We start from the raw sequence: 19,155 nt of genomic DNA, 5'->3' as shown, positions 1-19,155 counted from the left end.
TTTCTTAGTCCTCTCAGAAGTAATCTGCAGCTAATGGCCAGCAGCTCATGCTGAGAAATACCAATCAAGTACAGATATGGTGCTTGCTACTCATTCTGCGGATACACTCATGGCATTTGCTCCTGTCTCTTCCAAATCCTTCCCCTCATCAAAGATATTTTTTTGTTTTGACCTTGATTCACATTGTGGCCAAACGCAGGAGATTTCTATGTCTATTCTCACCTTTATGTACAGAAGTCAACAGAAATCAAAGCTTATCTTTATCACCAAAACCGTGCAGCATAAAACAGTTGATGAGCTAAGGATAAGCTAAGCACAGACTTTTTGCATATCAAGGCATTCATGCATTCTTCCCTACATGATGTGCAAAGCTTTATATATAAAGCATGTGGGCACTGATGGATCTACACCACAAAAAACATACCGTGTCAGCAGGCATTGCCACATGCTGATTTGAGAAGGAACATGGCATGACATAGAGTTTAATCTTTCCCACAGCTACTAAACCTGCTCAGTCTTATTAACAGTGTGGGTTCATGCTGTGGGGTTGAACTAAGGGTTTAGCAAGAATTTAAAGAATTCTTGAATAGTAAGGAAAAAAGACAGAATGGACTTCCAGGTGAGATGCCAAAGACGAGTCACACTGCCTTACTTAGGTAACAAGCTGGGTTTCAAATACAGCAGAAATCTACCCAATTCCCAGGCTTCCCTGAAAGAAATTTGACAGGGCATTGCCTTGACAATGGAATATAAATATCTGACTATTTTTGCAACGGTAATTGTCAAAAAGAATCAAAGTGACAATTCCTACACAACAGCTCACCATCGCAGTCTCCCCAGTATTAGATGGTTATAATACCTATCTAGATCTTCGCTCCCATTTATAGCAATCTTCCGAGGCATTCACCACCAAGGACAATTGAAAAACCAACAACCAATTCCTACTGAAGTAACACACAGCATGCTAGCACAAGCATACTCAATTCAAATTTACATGTTGAATTTTAACAAGGGAATAATGTTCTTTACAGAACTACCTCAAAGGCTTTGAGAGATCGTTTACAAATACGATATCTACACACATTACAAATTCAATTACTCAAAACAGACACAGCTGCTACTGTGCCAGAGTCCCTGTACAGCCAGTGTGCAGCGAGGCGCCCAGCATGTCTGGATGTTCCTCAAACACAGAAGAGGCTCTGGAGTCCCTTCCTAAGGTCCATTTTTTCAAAAGGGTGCTACTTACTTAAAAATAAAATAAAATAAAATTAAAGTAAATTAAAATTAAAATAAAATCACAAAAAGAGGCATAAATAGTATTTACCCGCTGCTCAGTCCTTGAGCCAGCCAACCTGCCAGCCAGTAGAATGAGCTGTTGACAAAACACAGCCTCTATTTAAGTCGCAGACTCCGGGCAGCGGCAGAGAGGAGCCGCCGGTCTCCCCCCGCGCCCCCGAGGGAGGCTGCCGCGGTCTGCGCCCGCACCGGCTCCGACGGCCGCCGCCACCGCCACCACCTGTCCCCAGCCCCGGCCGAGCCCCGAGCCGCACGACAGCGGTAAGGCAGCTGGGGGGTGGGGGGGGGGTCTCCGAAAATCCCCGCCGCCGCGCTGGGTCGCGGCGGGGCTGCCAGCCCCCCCCTCCGCCCCTCCCGGCCGGCACCTCCCCGGGGCGGGCAGAGCGAGGGAGGGATGAAGGGAACATCCATCATCGCGCCCCTCGGGCCGCCCCCTCCCAGGTGCGAGCGGCCGGGAGTGCGCGCCCGGCGCGGTCCCGCACTCACCCGGCGCCGCCCGGCCGTGCCCTGAGGGGGCCGCATGCCGCGGGTGCGCGGGCGGTGCGCGGCGCGGCCCAGCTCCGGCGGCAGCAGTGCGTAGCGCCGACAGGAAGGAGGGATGGAGCCGCGGAGGGAGGGAAGGAGGCAAAGAGAGGGAGGGAGGGATGGAGGAGCAGGGCTGGCGGGCTGCCCGCGGGAGGAGCCTGCGCCGCGCACCGCCCGCCGTCGCCCCCGGCCCTGCCCCAGGCACCGCCGCCTCCCGCCGCCCGGCACGGCCCGGTTCGGCCCCGCTGCCTCAGCGCCGCTGCTGCTGGGCCGAAGCGGCCTGGGGTTGCGGGCTGACGGCGCCCTTGGCCGTGTGGCGGGGGCCGAGCTGCCGGGGACACTGCAGCACCGGCCGTGTGGCTGGGTCGCCAGCGGGCTGTGGCGAGTGTACTGCCGGGAGGGTGAAGGCGCGGATCTCATCTCACCCTTTCAGGTTTTCTCCGTGACACTTTCCTTCTTAGGAAAGTACCTTGAATGCTTCCAGCGCTGCCAGACCTCCAGGGTTGGACGTGGTGGGCCTGACCCTACAGACCCAGGCGATTCTTGATTCATTTTATCTTTGTATTTGCCACTAGTTTTTAAGGTCTGGGACTTGACCTCCAGTATTTATTTGAAGCCACAACTGTTGCATGTCAGCCTCTCTTTTAAATTAAACTTGAAATCTTCACAATCCCACAGTCTCAAGAGTCGGGCAATTAAAAAATATGCCACGAGACCCATAAAATCAGAAGAGTTGGCAAGCCTGTGGCTCCTCTCTTGTGCCCCAGTCAACCACAGGAGAATGGGGAGAAAAAGTGAGTGCTAGATTTTCCTTGCATTTTTTTGCCTACATTTTCTTAGTGTGGTTTTCCAAGTTGCTGCAGATTGTTCGTTTGTCTCAGAACCCAGATGACAGGGATCTGCAAATACTTTCATGGAAGTCCTGGGCCAAACTTGTGTCCCATGATGGCTAAGTAGATGATTTCAGGTCACCAAATACAGACTCTCCTGTCATCCTGCACATTGCCTGCATGGTCTAAGTGAACACAGGCTGTTCTGTAGAGAAGAAATCTGCCACTGTTCTATCTCCTTTCCAGGATTTTTACTTGTGCAAACAGAACAGGAGCTTCAGTAGACCAGCAAGATGTATGTGAACCTTGTGATTTGGTCATGCATCAAGATATGACTTCAGATCTATTCTAGCTCAAGAACACACTTGACCTCAGGCCTTAAACTTTGTGATACTTGTCTATGTGTTGGTCTGTGTCATCTCAAGAGGAAGGATTGAGTCTCCTTATACACCTATCATTCCTGGATTATTTTAGACCTGGTCTGAAGAGAAGCCATGGGCTATGACTCCGAAGCAGAACACTGATGCACATTGAAACACAACTCCAAGGATGGACAGACTTTTAGACAAGACCCTATTAGGGATCTTCTATTTAGTAGGTTTAAGCAGGTGTCTTTCCAGCACATCAGTCATCCTTTCACAGTACCAAATCTCTCCCCACTGGAAAGGCTGCTGGACAGCTAATTCTGTGGTGAAGACTTCACTGCAGGCGCAAAGAGGTTTGATATGTCAACTGCCTAAGAACATTTTCCCATTTAGTTCCCATTCTAGCCCAGATGCCCTTGTACCCTCTTTCCATGCAAAAGCAGCCAAATCAAAATGTAACTGGGAATACCCATAGCACCATAAGTTTTGAGGAGAAGGTGGACATTTCATTGTACACACCCATTCAAGGGAAGACTGCCTCTGTCTTTGTTTCCAGACCTCATTTACTGGAGCCTGGTGCCTTCTCTAGAGTCTGCATCCAAGTTTCATGAGGCTGTAGCATGCACTTGTGCCATGGATGACAGACACACAAATGCAGGTTTCCATCCATGAAAATGAGACAAGAACTGTCTTTTCAAAGGCATTAAAAATGTTAAATTATACCACCGTCCTTTTCTGCAGCTCATGCTATTTCAACTTTAGTAAAGGCTCACAGGCATCTCACTTGTCAGAAAGCCCTGTACTATGTACATGGTACCATCAGTAGTGGCAGAAGATTTGGCAAATTTTCTAGATCACAAAACCAAGCAATAGTATTTTTTACTGTTTTCTCTTTTTAATTAGCCAGGTAGCTTCCCTGTAATTCACAGACATTTCATACAGGAAGTGTGTTTATTTGATTTTTTTTAAGCAGAAAAGTGTGATTGTAAAATTAGAAGAAGCTTGCAGGAGAGAACAGAGGTAGGAGTAGTTCCTGAAGTTATTTTAATGTTTTGATATTGTAATAATGGGTCCATTTTCAGTGGCTCGGTTGGAAGTTAAGAGACAGAAGTTTCTAGGTCTGGTGCAATTTACAAGTCTGTATAGGACAGATTTCAAGATGATAAGACTACAGATGGTTGGTACCAGTTATCTCTTTTTTTATACAATGAAAAATGTTAATTTTAATATAAACATCCCATAGTTAAATGAGATAATGAGATAAATGAAATAATTACTCCACTACTTCTGATCTGCAGTAAGTATTCTATAAACACATCCGGTCTCAACATGATGTGTTCTCTCTAAAATATCGTACCTGCTATATTTTATTAGGAAATTTATCTGCATAGAGTACATACATGAAGGCCATTTGTTTTGTTTCCTGCCTTATCTCTGTTTCCAGAAAACTGAAGAGCAGATGCTGGAAAGTGCAACTGTGTTTTTATATAAGTCAGTGTAGGATCTTGTCATTTATGTCAACAGCAACAGGGCTGTGCCTTTCAACACTAATATTTTGGACATTGAGAGGGAGAGGTTTAAGTCTCTATGGAAAGTAGGCTAGCTTCAGTTTATCTTAGTCTATCTCAATAATCTCTTAGTATTACTTAGAGAACAGCAGATCTGCTGTCTAGGTCAGAAAGAAGTTCTTGAGGCATGTAATTCTAAATGAAAGTGAGAAGTCCAGCTAGGACATTTTCATTAATGAGAGTTTCCTGGAGACATTTAGTCTTGTGTTTAAGGGTGTGTTGGTTATTTATGGCAGAGAAAAGGAACGGATGTGTTGATGTTCTGGAACTTTTCCTTTGTGCATTGTTTCCCGTTTCACAGTTGTATTTGGCACCCACTTTCCTCCAGCCAATAAAGAATATTAAAGAACTTCCTCTGCTGAGAAGTTGCGTGCACATTTTACAGTTTAACCATACAGTTTAACCAGAAGTTTGAAAGGTAGTACTTCTACCAGCATTTACAAAAACCTGAAATTGCAAATATATAGTATTGCCAGCAAAGGTCTGTCAATGGTTGTTTTTATGGGCTATCTATTCCTGTTTTCTTTAAAACAAAATAATATAATACAACCAACAAAGCAAATTTGGGTCTGACTGAATGTGTTCTGGAAGGCCAATAACAAAACTCAGATTGGCTGTGATAAACACAGGAGTAACCTCTGCTCATGCCAAGGATAACCTCAAGTACTGGGGATAGCGTATGTATTTTTGTGCACTTACAATGCAACAGATCTTTCCTACAAAGTCTCAGTGGAAGCATCTCTTGTCAAGCTGACACAGAGCTTTTCTTGGAAGAGGACACTGACCCCAGAGAAATAAATTCTTGGTAATTAATAATTTTCAAATACAGGGAATTTTCTTGATCATTAAAGATCTATGCCTGTAAATCCAGGGACATGTTGGTAATATACTGCTAAAGGGCTTCAAAAAATTCCCTGGTCTCTCTTGTCTGCAGAAAAACCATGTAGTCTATTGTGGTTTTTGTGTTTGCAGGGAGAAGTAATGGAGGACTTTGATCTACTGACCTGCACTAACTTTGATAGTGCAGTGAATTTAAAAAGAAATTGGAAGAAAAACACTACTTGCCAAACCCAATTAAATTTAATGCACTCACATTCCTTTCACTGGGAAAAAAAAAATCTACCTCAGATGCCTGGGAAATACATGGTGTTGAAATACTGGATTCACTGCCAGTAATAAGACCCTCATGGCTGGCAGTGAAAGTAAAATTTCTTGCACGCATTACAGAGGTGACAGGAGATGGATTACATTGCCACACATTGCCAAATGCCAAGATCTTTGTGTCTGACCAGGGTCATTTATGTGTAGGACAGAGGATGAGGGTATGGACTGTTGAGTCTTCACTGAGTACCTTGAATCCATCTTCAGTGGCAGCTACAAACAATTCTTTTGAACAGGTCTTTTATATCTTCCTGAGTCAAGCAGCTGTGCAATGATCTTGCCTCAGACCCTTCCTTGCCTTACTCTACAGAGCCTTTGGAAAAGTTTCTGCCTGTCACTGTAGATGCTAAAAACGCTGGCAGAGAAATTTTCCCATTTTTACAGCTGCTTGTGAAAGTCTCCTTTCTCATGCAAGCTAGCTGAAAACGGTGTAGAGGGTTTTGTAAACCAAGACTGTATCTCACAGGTGCAAACTTGTTATGCACAGTCTTGTTTTCCACACTGAAGAAAATATTTTGAAATGGGTGTCGTAGCATTTAGCCAATCACTCTGGGAGGTGTATGGTCAAGCACCCAATAACATTATACCACTCTTGTGAACAAAGCTATATAAATGAGTCGGTAATTAATTAAATAATTCTATTTATCCTGGACTTGGATTCTGTGTCGTTTTTCTCGCCATCCCTGCAGACAGCAGTGACACATCACCATATTTCCTCATTTTCACATCTTTATGGCTACTGTCTGCCTTCCTGTTGAGAAGACGTCATCTGAGCCCATGTTGTCAGAACACAGGTTTTTTTTGGGGAGGGGGGAGGGTGTGACAAGTAGCCTATGCTAAGGGAACCAAACTTTTGGTCTTGTGATCTTGATGTAATCAGCACACTCCTCACCATTCTTTGTTTTGACTACAGTTGTTCATGCCCATGTCTAGTAATGCTCATTCTTTCCACCCTTGCTCTAGTGTGGCCTCTGATGCTCCCATAAGCAGGCATTTCCATTTGTATTTCATTCAGCTAAGTTGTAATACCTCAGTTAAACCTGTCTTCAGGGGCTACAGTGAACTGGTGCCTGAGAAGGGACTTGGTGCTGAAGTTCCCCTGCTATAACAATCTCCATGCTGTAACTAGTTAACAGCTGCAGGCCTGCTTTTTGATCTAAGCACTTGTGCCATCATGCAGGTGGTTATACTGGCAGTGTAAAGTACAGCACATGCTTAATCATCACGTTGGATGCATCATACAGTGAAATAGGACACCAAAAGGAATTCTTGGAAAGGAATAAAGCTAAATATATATTTTTGAAGAAACACTAACAAATGGTAACAATCTTGCTGATTGTGGAAGAGTTGGTGGAATCAGTCCTAGAACTAAGTGTGATTTATGGATATGAAATTGAAGAGGCATACTTTGTACAGTAGTGGAAAGGCCTAATTACATCACAAAAAAGAGGATTTATGAGAGTCAGAAGCAATTTAGATTTGTAATAGCCAGAGAAGCATGGAAATCTGAAAATAAAAGATATCAAGAACATCTCAGACATTCATATGCTCATAATTTTACAAGGCCTTTCACTGGCTCCCTGACAGCAGCACATTCAAACATCCTATCATGTTCTGTGCAACTTTTAACTATACTACTTATTTCACAACTCTTTGTCACTGCTGTGTTGGCTCTATTTCCAATGCAGTGCCTTTCCTGTCAGTCACACTTTTCTGATCACCAATTTATCAGCTAGGTATTGCCGTGCTTTATCCATTTCTAAGAGATCTCACTGAGAAATGCCCTCTGTACTACAAGGCTTAGTAAGTTGTTGCTTCAGACTTTCTGTGCATCAGTCCATGGCCTGAACATGTCTGATGAATATTGGATGAATTTGGAGTATTCTAAGCTGTTATGAACTTTAGATACGCTCCAGAGCTGATCTCCACATCAACAGGAGCCATTCAACTAGAATTTATGTAACTCAAGCCGAGCTGCCAGTTTCAGTGAATCCCAAATAAGTGGCTAGGATTTTCAAAATTCTCCTTGCACAAACCTTCCAGGCAGGAACACCCTCTAACCACACTAAACCGTATCCAGGGAAAGAAATATGACTTCTCCAGCACTATCCTTGGGCTGAGCTGTTAGCCCACTCACTGCTTGGAACCAAATTTCTATGCATCAGCATAGAAGTAGTGAGACAAAGACATCTCAGCTAGAGAGGAGGTAGAGATATGTAACAAATACTTTTCAGGAGCACAGGAAGTTCTGTATTTACATGGTTCATAGCATTTCTCCTGTCAGTCTTTCCATGTCATTTTTCAGATGTGGGTTTCAATATTTCTTGACAAAGTGCATCAGAGCTTGGGATGTTATAGTATTAAACAATGTGCAAATAAGATGCCTCAAGGTGTGGCCTTGGAGGGTATGATGGCAAAACGCAGTTATTAGAATCAACTTTGTCCATTCTGGGCCTGACTTAAGAAATGCTATTTTTTTTTTTTTTTTTGGTGTTTAATTTGACCTCAGTTCTCTTGTAGGCTAATAAAAGGTCTGTATTTGTACACAAACAGAAGTGCTAACTTTAGTAAAGCAGATAATTTCAGCATATTTCGAAGTCAGGTTGAAAGAAGTTTTCATAAAAGCAGGCAATTGTTTGCATGAAGTTAATTATTGCAGCAAATTCTGTATCTATTCCAGGAGTTTCCATCAAGGTGGACCTATTTTTGTTCTCGCTTTGTTTTTAATTATAGTACAAAAATAACTCCATAATGACATACAATTCTAACCTAGTATCGACTTAATTACATATCTGTGCACATCATCCTCCCTTCTGGTGTAACAAGCACTTTTGTTTTCACTAGTTTGAAGACTAATGGCAATTTAATAATTTGCCTCTGCACAACCTGGTAAAGCCAAAGGAGCTGCCTGCACGGGGCCTGATTTGTTGTCACATCAGTGCTGCAAGGCTAAGCTTCTCCAGGCAGAGAATAATTTTCCATAAAACACTTTTCCAAACACGTGTGGACAGCAGTGGAGACACCAGAAATGTATGTACATGCTGAAAATTGTGTGACTGAGCATGCTTTTTCTTGTTTCCATTCTTGGCCAAGCTGGATGTCTAGGCAGCTTCATCCCCCACTGGGGTCACATGAGATGCAGAGAACAACTAACACAGTGTCACAGAACCACATTTGTTAGCACTGAGCTAAAATGGATCCACATTCACACTTGTCTCTATTCTGTCCTCCTTGCTCTGAAACACAGCTCACCTGGAGGCTGCAAAGCACATTCTTCAGACAGATTCTGTGAGTGCATGAGACACAGGCTGAGTTAATGCATGTATTGGCCTAGATTAGGGTTTGGCAGGTACTTTTTCTGCCACCAGTATGAACTTCAGCATCCATCATATGTCTCTTATTCTGTGGTCCTGCATTGTGTTAACATAATGCTTTGCATACATCCACACAGTAAGACATTGAGGAAACAGTGACTTTTTTCTTCTTCTTTTTTCTTTTTTCTCTTTTCATTTATCTATTTTCTTTTTTTCTTTTTCTCTTTTTTCTCTTTTCTGTTTTCTGTTTTCTTTTTATCTCCCCTCAAGTTGCTTTTTAACTGAGTAGATTCTCTGCTGTGAGTTACACTGAGTACAAACATCGAGCCACTGGAAGGCTGGTAGGAGGTAGGAATAAACAGGAATAAACAGCCAACGGCAAAGGTTAAAGGGCTGTAGGGCTGGAATTAACATCCAAGAGCTGAAGGAGCGCTCCTGCTGTGTGTCAAAGTCTTGGGCTCTAGGCTGACCTTTTTCTGGTGGAGGTGCTGAGTTCAAACTTCAGCTTTGTGCCTTAGCCATTAGATTGGAGTGTTTCAGGCACAGCCAGGGACCCAAACACAGTTGCAATAGCCAGGATGAACTGACAGTAGGAACCTGAGGAAAAAGGGGACTTGCCTTCTATCCATTGTCTGAAGCATCACAGTGACAGTTGAGGGAGGTGAGCTGTGTCCCTAATTGCAAAGATCATCTGGACTCTTCTCTTTGTGAGCCCACATCTGACCACAACAGCAGTGCTCATCCTCCACAAAACACTGTAACCAACTCATTTGGATACCCACTGGAACAAGGAAATCAACTTGCCTGGGAGGAGTACCTGACTTTCAGGAGAACATACATGCCAGAAGCTTTTATTAAGCTCCTAACTGCAATTTTAGAGGTAGTTCAGTGAAGGCCCAGTAAGGGTGTTTGGTTTTGGCATGCTGGCTGTTGCACTCTCCAAGTACTGAATGCCTCTTCGTCCTGTACCTCTCCCCTGTTTAATGCGTGGGGTGCTGTGAAATGCAGCCTGGAGCTGAACATGCATGAGTTATGCAGCACTTGGCATTTTGATGTTCCTCACATTTGGGTAGGCTGCTAGCTCTCCTTCACTTTAATGAAAATTGCAAACTTAAAAGTCAAGGTCCTGACATAGTCTCTGCTGAACCTAAAATATGTAATAAAACATCCACATAGGCATCTAGTGAACAGGGGAAAAGGCTTACAGGAAGCAACCTGCTGATCACAGAGCACTTGTTCTAGCCAAAAGGAAATTCCTGTTGTTTCATTTGTTTTCTCAGTTTTGCTTTCCTACACAGCTCTGTAGCTGAGATTTTGTTGTCTTTTGACTTTTGTGTACTAACAGGCAGCAATTCCACCATGCCTTCTTCCAGACCCCTGGCCTAACAGACAGTCTTCCCTCTCATGCCTGTAATTAGCAAAACTGATGCCAAGAAGACTCTGAATGTTTCAACCTGTAAGATGTAGAATATACATACTGTGTGAAGTCACATTTAGATGGAGTCTTTCCTGGCTTTGGAGCTGATGGCATTAACATAAATCTTTTTTTGTTACATCTTGCCCTACCTCCTCAACAGTTCTACTCAAGTGTCACTCAACTGGCATATGTGGCCCTGAAACTCTCTCTTGGGTTTAAACACCAGGGAAATTTCTTTCTCTGTAGTCATAAGAGAAAAACAACCGTCATAAATGTACGGACAGGTTTTAAAGGCTTGATTGGGAAGTGGAAGGGCAGGGGTGCTCCAGACGCTCTTTTCCATGACCGCAGGGTGCTCTGGCCACCTCCTTAGGCTAGAGGGCACTGTCCACTCTGATTTTGAAGCATGGACATCCTCTAAAAACCAACAGGGAAGCTGTGGAGGCAGGAAGCGCAGAAGCGGGAGTGAAGGTGGTTGTGCAAACAGTAGTGCCTGGGTAGGGAGCGGGAGGTGCAAACTTCAGGTTCTTGCTCCAGGGCATGCTTTTTTTTCCATTGTATTTGGGTGCAGAAATCGTGCGTTTTTCACACAGAACAGTGAGGCTTTCTCAGACAGTTGGGAAGAAACTTTTATTTGCCTGTGTGACAGTCACACTATGATTCACGCTGTCCCTTATTACAGGCAGCGACCTTGACAACTGTCTTGTGCAATCCTACCACTTTCCCGGACTTCACTGGAACACAACCCTTTGTGTTGATCTATTTCAGAATGGTTTGACTCCTCCCAATGGCAGAAGAGAAAGCCTGGACAGAAAGACTTGCTGAAATTCCCACTTCTTCAACAGTTTAACACAAGCTGTGCCATTAAGATGTTTTCCTTTGGCGTCCAAGTGGTAAAAGCTTCTCCCTAGCCTCCCCACATCCAGAGGAGGCAGGAGTTTCAGTAGCCATGGGTATGTGCCAACCAAAGCTCCGTAGCAGTGAGAAAAGGTGATTCTCGGTAATTAAGGGCTGGTTATTCTGTTTCCAGCTGGGAGTACAGAGCAGCACTGTCCTGCAGTGATAGCAGAGCAAGTTTCTCTCCGTGCCCACAGCCCCAGAGAGGGGCTCTGGTATTAAGAGATAAGCTTATATGCTCCACAGATGACAGTGGTTGCATAAATCATTGCTTTTTTTGGCAAGAAGTGGTTGCCAGAGAGACTGCAGGCTGCTGTTATTGCACATGGATGTGAAGTCTCTTCTGGTAGTGCAACTGGCTCTGACTCCAGAAAGAGGGAGTGTACCAAGGGCTTCGGGGGGAATTTGTACCAGTTTGCCTGTGGGATGGGTTCTCACAGCTGGTAAGAAGTACACCAATAACTCTGCTTCCAAAGGGAGCTACTCAGCACAGTCTCAGATTGACCCAGAAACAAGCATTTCAGTTTTAGAAGAGAAAATCGGGGGGCAGTTACCTTAAACACTAAAAAATGTTAGTTTTGCTAACTACCACAGCTCTGCAAATACTGCCTCTCTATTTCTCTCCTTGTTTTGCTTAGATGGTGGTTTTTCCCTTTTTTGTTCTCCCTTCCCTTCTCCTTTGCTCTTTTGTTTAATTATTCTGAAGCTGGTTAAAGGCTACTCTAGGACTTTCTTATGAAGGACTATAGGCTGTGGCTCCAAGTCATAGAAATTTCCAGGGAGCTACCCCTCATTGCATCCTGCAGCAGTCACTGACCAAATATGATGCTATTCTTACCTTTTGAGATAAACCACAAGCTGCAGAACCAACCCACTAAATAGCCTCCCAGAGATGCCTTAAATTTTCTCATCTAATTGCAGTGCTGTTCAGAGAAATAACTTTCCCAGGAAATTTCTGTACTGGAAACAAATGGGAAGCATGGCACTCTAAAGATTAGAGAGGAAGGGTTATCTTTGTGTTTAGCTAGTCATTTGCACCTTACAGCAGTTTGGAAAGATAAAGCTATGTAACTGTTAAATTTTATTGAGGGACATAAACCAGCTCCATATTTACTAGCATGTATGTTCAATATCAAATCTGTCCAGCAAAGTGAGCACAAATCCCTTGTCTTTGATGTATTCAGGAGCATATCAGGCCTATGCAAACCTTTGCTGTCAGTTTTAGTGGGAAAAGAACTCTATACCATAAGACCTATACTGTCACAAAACAAAAGATGAATGGAGCAGAGAGGATAACTGTAGTGACATTATCTCTAGAAAGATTGTTACTTTACAACTATGACTCTTTCTTCCCCATAATTTTAGTCCTAAGTGCCAATTAATGATGTTTAAAGGCTGTGTATTAATGCTTGCTTTGGAAACAGATGTAATTAACATGTGATTTGTGATTTTGCAATTTTGCTTTTGAAATTAATGCAACACTGAATAATATTTGCAAGTTTCAAAATAGATCCATTTTGATCTTTCTTGAGGAAGGGTTTTATGCATGAAAACTTCTTTTTTTAGTCAAAAGGGAAACAACATTGGGCATCTTCTGAATAATCTTGCTAAATTAGTAATAATTGCTGATCAATCTATATCCAAATTGCAATCAATAACCAAATTGCACATATCACTTCTATTACAAAACTTTTTTTTTTTCCCTGGCTGGTAAACTTTCTGTGTTCTTTCGATTTATTATTATAAAAGTATTCATTTTAGTTTTACAAAACTCAGAGAGGCAACAAATACTCTACCAAGGGAGTATATTCTACAATGTTTTAGTTTTACAGTCTATGTTTTTTGTGACCTTCAAAATCTCCTACTTAGGTTTAATAAGTTCTGAAGAATGAACATATAGCATCTAAAATAATCCAAAATTATTTAGATCATGAAGAATCTGTGGCATTCTATGAAGAGAAGAGAATCTCCATTACACTATTTTTATATGACTCCTTCATCCAGCAAAATCCAAGGTCCTGATGGCTTATGAAAAGCAAAAGAAGTTATGCAGATCCAGACTCAGAGAAAACATGTAAAGCTGCCTTAGGCATCAGCAGTCTCTACCTCCCTGATGCTCTTTGGAGTGTGATCCTCTTGACATGATTTTGATGACAAGATCTTGGAATTTCTACAAAGTACATCTTTTGGCACTGATCTCTCAGGTTTTCAAAAGACATATAAAAGACAGCACTATTTGTTTCTCAGTGAAGTCACAGTACTGTCTTGGGGTGTTCCAGTATCCTTAAGACATTTACCCGTTTTCCCGCTGCTTCAGAATAACAGAACTGAAACCAAAATTTGTCCAGGAATGTGAGTCTATTGGTATTTTGTAAAAAAACCAGCAAAAATAATTTTCTCTACCCCAAAATTTTGCTAGGAGGACTTTTCTGATACATATTTTTGAAGGTCTGCATAGCCGACAAACAAATAAATGAGAAGGAAGAGAAAGTAGCATGGAAATAGGAGATGTCACTGTAGAAGCACTTGCCATGAGCAATGGGAAGTTAGATGAGAGCTCCTGTGAGTGCTGGCTGAAAGAAACAGGGACTTAGGAGCAGTGGAAGAGAATCCAGCTGTTAGAGGCTGATGTACTCAGGCTTACTGGGATCTTTGCAAGTAAACTAGGATGCATCACAAAAGGTCTTGACTCTGTCACTACCTTCTTCTCTGAATATAAATCATCTACAACAGCCTGCATTTTGTTACTTGCTCAGATGAAGTGGGGGACCCAAGCAGAAATATTATCTGTAAGACTCATACAAAACTAATAGGAATGATAGGATACATGAATCATAGGAATATCCTAGATACAAAGTACAACTCCTGAACACTGAGCAGGTGCTCAATGTCACGTTTTGCTTTCATCCTGAATGGTTACTGCTACCAAAGAGCCGGCAACTGAACTGAAAACTTAAGTACAGTGTCCAGTCTTCATCTATGAATAAGTCTTGTATAAGCTGATTTGAAGAGATTTGGGGGGTTTTCTCTGCTTCATTCAAATGATTTAGAGATGTCAGCGTATATGACATGAGAAGTAATTTTCACAGACAGTTTCTGTATTGGAAACTAATGGAAAGCATGGGGTTGTAGTGGTTAAGCTGCAAAGGTGGAAGATTACTCAGAGGACAATGGCCACAGATTTACAAATCCAATGATTACTGAATTCTGGTATGAAATATTGTTGTGCTTTTGTCACTGAGCTTAGCCAAATAGGCATAATCACTGTAAAGACAAGGAGATGAATTTCCAAAGTGATGGGCATTCACTGCTGATATTTGTTTCTGCAGTCACAAACCAACAGTTTTGAGTTGAGATCCCCCTTCTGAAATAATGTGAAAACACTTACATAGGAAAACCAAGCAAGAAGAAACAGAGAGGGAATAAAAGAGGGGCAAATACACCCAAATGCACCTGTCACCAACTTCTGAATACAACCATTTTCATATTAGAACAAGGAAAATGTATTTTAAAATAACTTTTAACAGTAATTAAATGTCCAGATTCTGTTACGGACACTGTCGAGATACTGATGTACCTCTGGAAATTTCAGTGCAGAAAGAAATAATTTGTAAGAATGAAATGAGGTGCTTTGGCCAGCTTTTTTTTTTTTTTTTTTTTTTCAGCAATAATCCTACTTTTTATGTCTTCTGCTTGTGATCTTTTAAGAAGATATTACCACTGACTTCTCCTGAGTGACGTAATTTGGTCATGATAGACTTGAGCACTCAGCATTCAGTGATCCCATATGAATTTCATTGGAGTTAAGTAAAGGAATTCACTGGTCATTTTCATAGATGAAGGCTTAGAATAAGATCGGAAGTTTTGAATCATTTTATATTTAGTGCCACAAACAGGTGCCAGCTTGAATGTCTGAAAAGCCATGTGGAGATATGCAAAAAAATGCCTTTTAAAGACACTCATATTATATATGAAGATTATCAGCAAGATTAAGATCAAAGGCCTATTAAATTATATTTATGCTATTTATTTCCTTTAAATAATAGAAGTCTAGAGTGTATTTTGTAAAAGTCTATCAACTCTCATAGAAATTACAATAACATGACCTTGAACTTCTGTGGGAGTGAAAAAACTTTTCTGAAGTCCTTGATCTAAAAATCGTGACTTCTTCAAAGTTCATTTGTTTGAGAGATGATGCCTGCAGTAACAGAGGGAACCTCCCGAGGAAGCTTAAGTATATTCAGAAGCTTCCGAATGATTCCAGTAAAAGTCCTTGTACAGAAAGTTCCAGCTCACTTCTTGTTTACTTGGTTAGCTGCTGTAGAGGAGTCACATAGGATTTCCCTAACAAATCACATGTTCTCATATTGCAGCATCCTCGAGCCAAATGCATAGAAAACCTTGGGTAACCTTTTCTTCTTCAATATACACAGGGAGAAATAATCTGTTTTCAACATTTTTGGCCCCTTCATTACATAGACAATGGCCAAGTAATGACCTATTTCAGCATATTTCCTCCTGCACTCTGAGCAGTATCTGTACAATTTTGTCAGTCTTATCCATAACAGACTGGAATTTATAAGTAAGAGGGTCATACACGTAGTTACATAACATGAATGTAGGTTTCCAGTTTTGAGTATTAGTTCGCAGGAAATTACTCTGTTCCAGATACTGTGAGCTATTTTCCTGTGCCTACAGAGAGGCAAACAGAACTGAGGCTGGAAGAGGCTTTGAGAGAGTTTTTGGAAAGTGTGGTTTCCAATATCTGTTTCTTTCTTAGGCGCTTCAAAGTCACACATGGCCTCGCCCTTGAGCATTTGGCTTTCATAAATAATTCTCTGAGCACTGAGTGCAAGTGCCTTCAGTCAGCATTCTCATTGCAAAAGATGCCTAAAGATAGCCAACACAAAACAAGAACAACACAGATTTCTCCAGATTCTTACCAGAATGTATTAAGTTGAATACTTGTCACAGGAAGGGGAGATCTGAATTCTAACCCCTGCTCCAAGGACTGTGCCCTGAATCCACTCACTATTTCACATAAATTGCCCTTTAAGCAGGACCAGAACGCAGGGTTCCATTAGTCTGTGAAAGTGCTACAATTACTGCATTACTGCTGTCTTTTTCCTGCTTGATGAGACCTGAAGTCTTTCTGCAGAATGACTTGGCTTTCACAGAAGCAGTAAAAAAAGACACTGATTGCCTGTGTCACACACACTGTTTAAGGAATACCTGCCTTGTATATGCAGCTTCCTACCAAATGTGTAGAACACTTTAGGTCACTAGTTCCTTTACAGTCTACACAAAAGAGAGCTGCACTTACACTTCAATGTGCCCATGGCATTGAAAATATAATATGTATTCTGAATAATCATAATAAATATATAATTTCCAGTTTGCACTGTCTTGCTGACTTGTGCAGAAAAATTTATATAGGCTTTCCTGTAACATCTGTGAAAGATCTTCATTCCCCTTGTAAAGAGAAAGGATACACTCATGGCTCAGACAAATAGGAGAGAATGTGATAAGAATTTCTACTGATGTTTAGGGGCACCAGATTTTTCACTACACTGCTTGTTTCTTTTCACTGATGAAATCCTCACTAACTTGTGCTCATACCACATTTAAGACAGAACCCACTTAAACGCAATTTATTCTTTTTAGAAGACTCTTATGACAGATTTTTTATTTTCTTCATTTCATGCAGAGCAACTCAGAAAATACTTTATGTTAATGGTGGCTTTCTCACCAGCCTTCATCCACAGAAGGCATTGACACCATTGACACCACAACAACATTGATACTGGTAAAATATGTCTTTAAGAACAGCAACCATCCCCTCCAGGATTTCATGTTTTGTTTAAAGGCTTTGTTCAAATCTTTGTCATGGAAAAGCTCACTTTGAATCCAGTGGGCTTTGGATAAGCTCCTTGGGCTCTGAGGCCAGAAAACTTTCTTTGCTGCCATAGATTCATTAACTTGGACAAGTACCTGCAGAGAAGCCATGATACGTTCTCAGTAGGTGACAAAGGTTGCACAAAGAGGAATTTTAGTGATTCATTGATGATAACAGCCTAAATAAACAGTCTGTGGCCATACTAGGGCTCAGGGTTGTCTGGTGCAAGCTAGGCATCTAATTCTTATGAAATAAATAAAATATCTACTCCACCATACTGTATCTTGAAATACAACCAGAAGAAAAGCTCTAAACTATTAAAAAAAAAGTGCTGGAAAATATTCCTTCTCTTGAAAGAATACTTTGCAGCCCAGGTCAATAGTTCAGACACTCATTCCCAAGGTGATCTGTGCAAGCTTTTCAGTAGTATACATCCTTCCCATATTTGTACAGCACTGAAGAGTTAATGTCTTCAGTAACTGTTTCATTTTTGCAAAGCATAAGCTTTGCAGAAACACAGTATTTTGTTTAAAGGATGTATTTAGTTCCCCTAACCAACAGAAATTAAAGGTTTTGGAAATCATGTCAAGCTCGCTGTATAGACTGTGCACAAACTTTGTGGTTGCTTTTGTGTCCTCAGTGACTCACACAAAGTTGTTTTCTTATTCTTAAAATACAGGTTTAGCTTCAACTTCAGTTCAGCTTTTATAGTAACATTTGATGCACTCTGTCTTCAAATCTGGAAGGTATTTGTAAAATAATTTATTTTCTCTTTGTGCTTCTGACTCTTTCCAGAAGGCTCTAGTGTATCTTTTATTTCTGTTTTCAATTGTATATAAAACTTAGCAGAAATCTGAGTTAAAAATAATTCTGTTATAAAAACACTTACAGGAGGGAAATACCCTTCTCTAGATATCCAAGCCCAAAGGTGGCACTTTCTTCAATAGTTCAATGAAATAATACGGAATAAAGAGTTTGGCAATTAATAGTGATCAGCTGCATTTTAGTGGACCAGAATAGTTTATATGCTGTTTGAGATACATGGGAAAGCATCCATAAGCATCCAAAATTTATTCATGCTCTTGAAGTTTAAAACTCCCTCTTTTTCCTGATTTTGGACATGTGGCATGGCTGCATTAGGAAAACTGCTATGTAACTTCATGGCTCATATTGCTACTGAAGTACCATTTGGCACCAAGCATAATGTTTTAAATGCAAGAACCAGGAACATTATTATTCACTACTGTGTATTTCAGGGCAGCAGTAGGTGCATTTTTAAATACTCAGGCAAAAAGCTAGACTCTCCATAAAATAAGAGGGAAGGACTTTTCCTTCATAATGGCAATTAAATCTGGCTTGAAATCCACAGACTCCTTGGTAATTCTGGGCAGATGAGCTCCAGCACATAACAAATGAGCAGTGAGCTACATCTCAATTTTTGTTATTACTTTCAATCCTGTGTGTCGGGCCAGCTGACCAGTAGAGTGTACATGATAAGCACAGCTCACTTTTGCCTCAGAGGCACTGGGAACTGGACATTCCATGCACCATTTTGGATTTGGGGAATATGTTCAAACTTCTGTTTAAGGTGAAGTAGAACTGGTTTGTTTATTTTGAGACCTAGATGAGTAAACTCAGGAATGATGAAAATGGTGATATGGCTTAGGACCTGGGTTGCTCACCATTTGGCAGACCATCATCGCAATGTACTCATCTGTTACACGCCTGTCTCCTATGGCATGTGGGTATGCCTGCAAGGCATAAATCTCTGATGATGGTCCATTTCATTCCCACATTCTTGCTGCCTCTCCCCCCTTCATGGATTTAGAGAACATAATGACTCATGACTTCTCAGTTTGCCCCAAACTCCTTCTGCTAGGGCACAT

General features: G+C 41.5%; 1 protein-coding gene across 2 annotated transcripts in view; it reads right to left on the bottom strand.

Annotated features, from left to right (window-relative positions):
• The window catches only part of LIFR (LIF receptor subunit alpha), a 51,547-nt gene extending 49,670 nt beyond the window's left edge, over nucleotides 1-1,877 (bottom strand). Inside the window, exon 1 of one of the 2 annotated variants that reach the window (XM_048290631.1) lies at nucleotides 1,783-1,877. The gene's annotated coding sequence lies outside the window, so the exon portion shown is untranslated. Of the gene's footprint in view, nucleotides 1-1,324; nucleotides 1,595-1,782 lie in introns of those variants that run through there. The other variant, XM_048290630.1, reaches the window with a different exon arrangement.
• Nucleotides 1,878-19,155: the final 17,278 nt, after the last annotated feature.

This window comes from Corvus hawaiiensis, chromosome Z, assembly GCF_020740725.1.
Source record: "Corvus hawaiiensis isolate bCorHaw1 chromosome Z, bCorHaw1.pri.cur, whole genome shotgun sequence".
NCBI classification, from domain to species: Eukaryota; Metazoa; Chordata; class Aves; order Passeriformes; family Corvidae; genus Corvus; species Corvus hawaiiensis.
The sequence above is the reverse complement of the archived record's forward strand: the minus strand, read 5'-3'. Positions and strand labels throughout refer to the sequence as shown.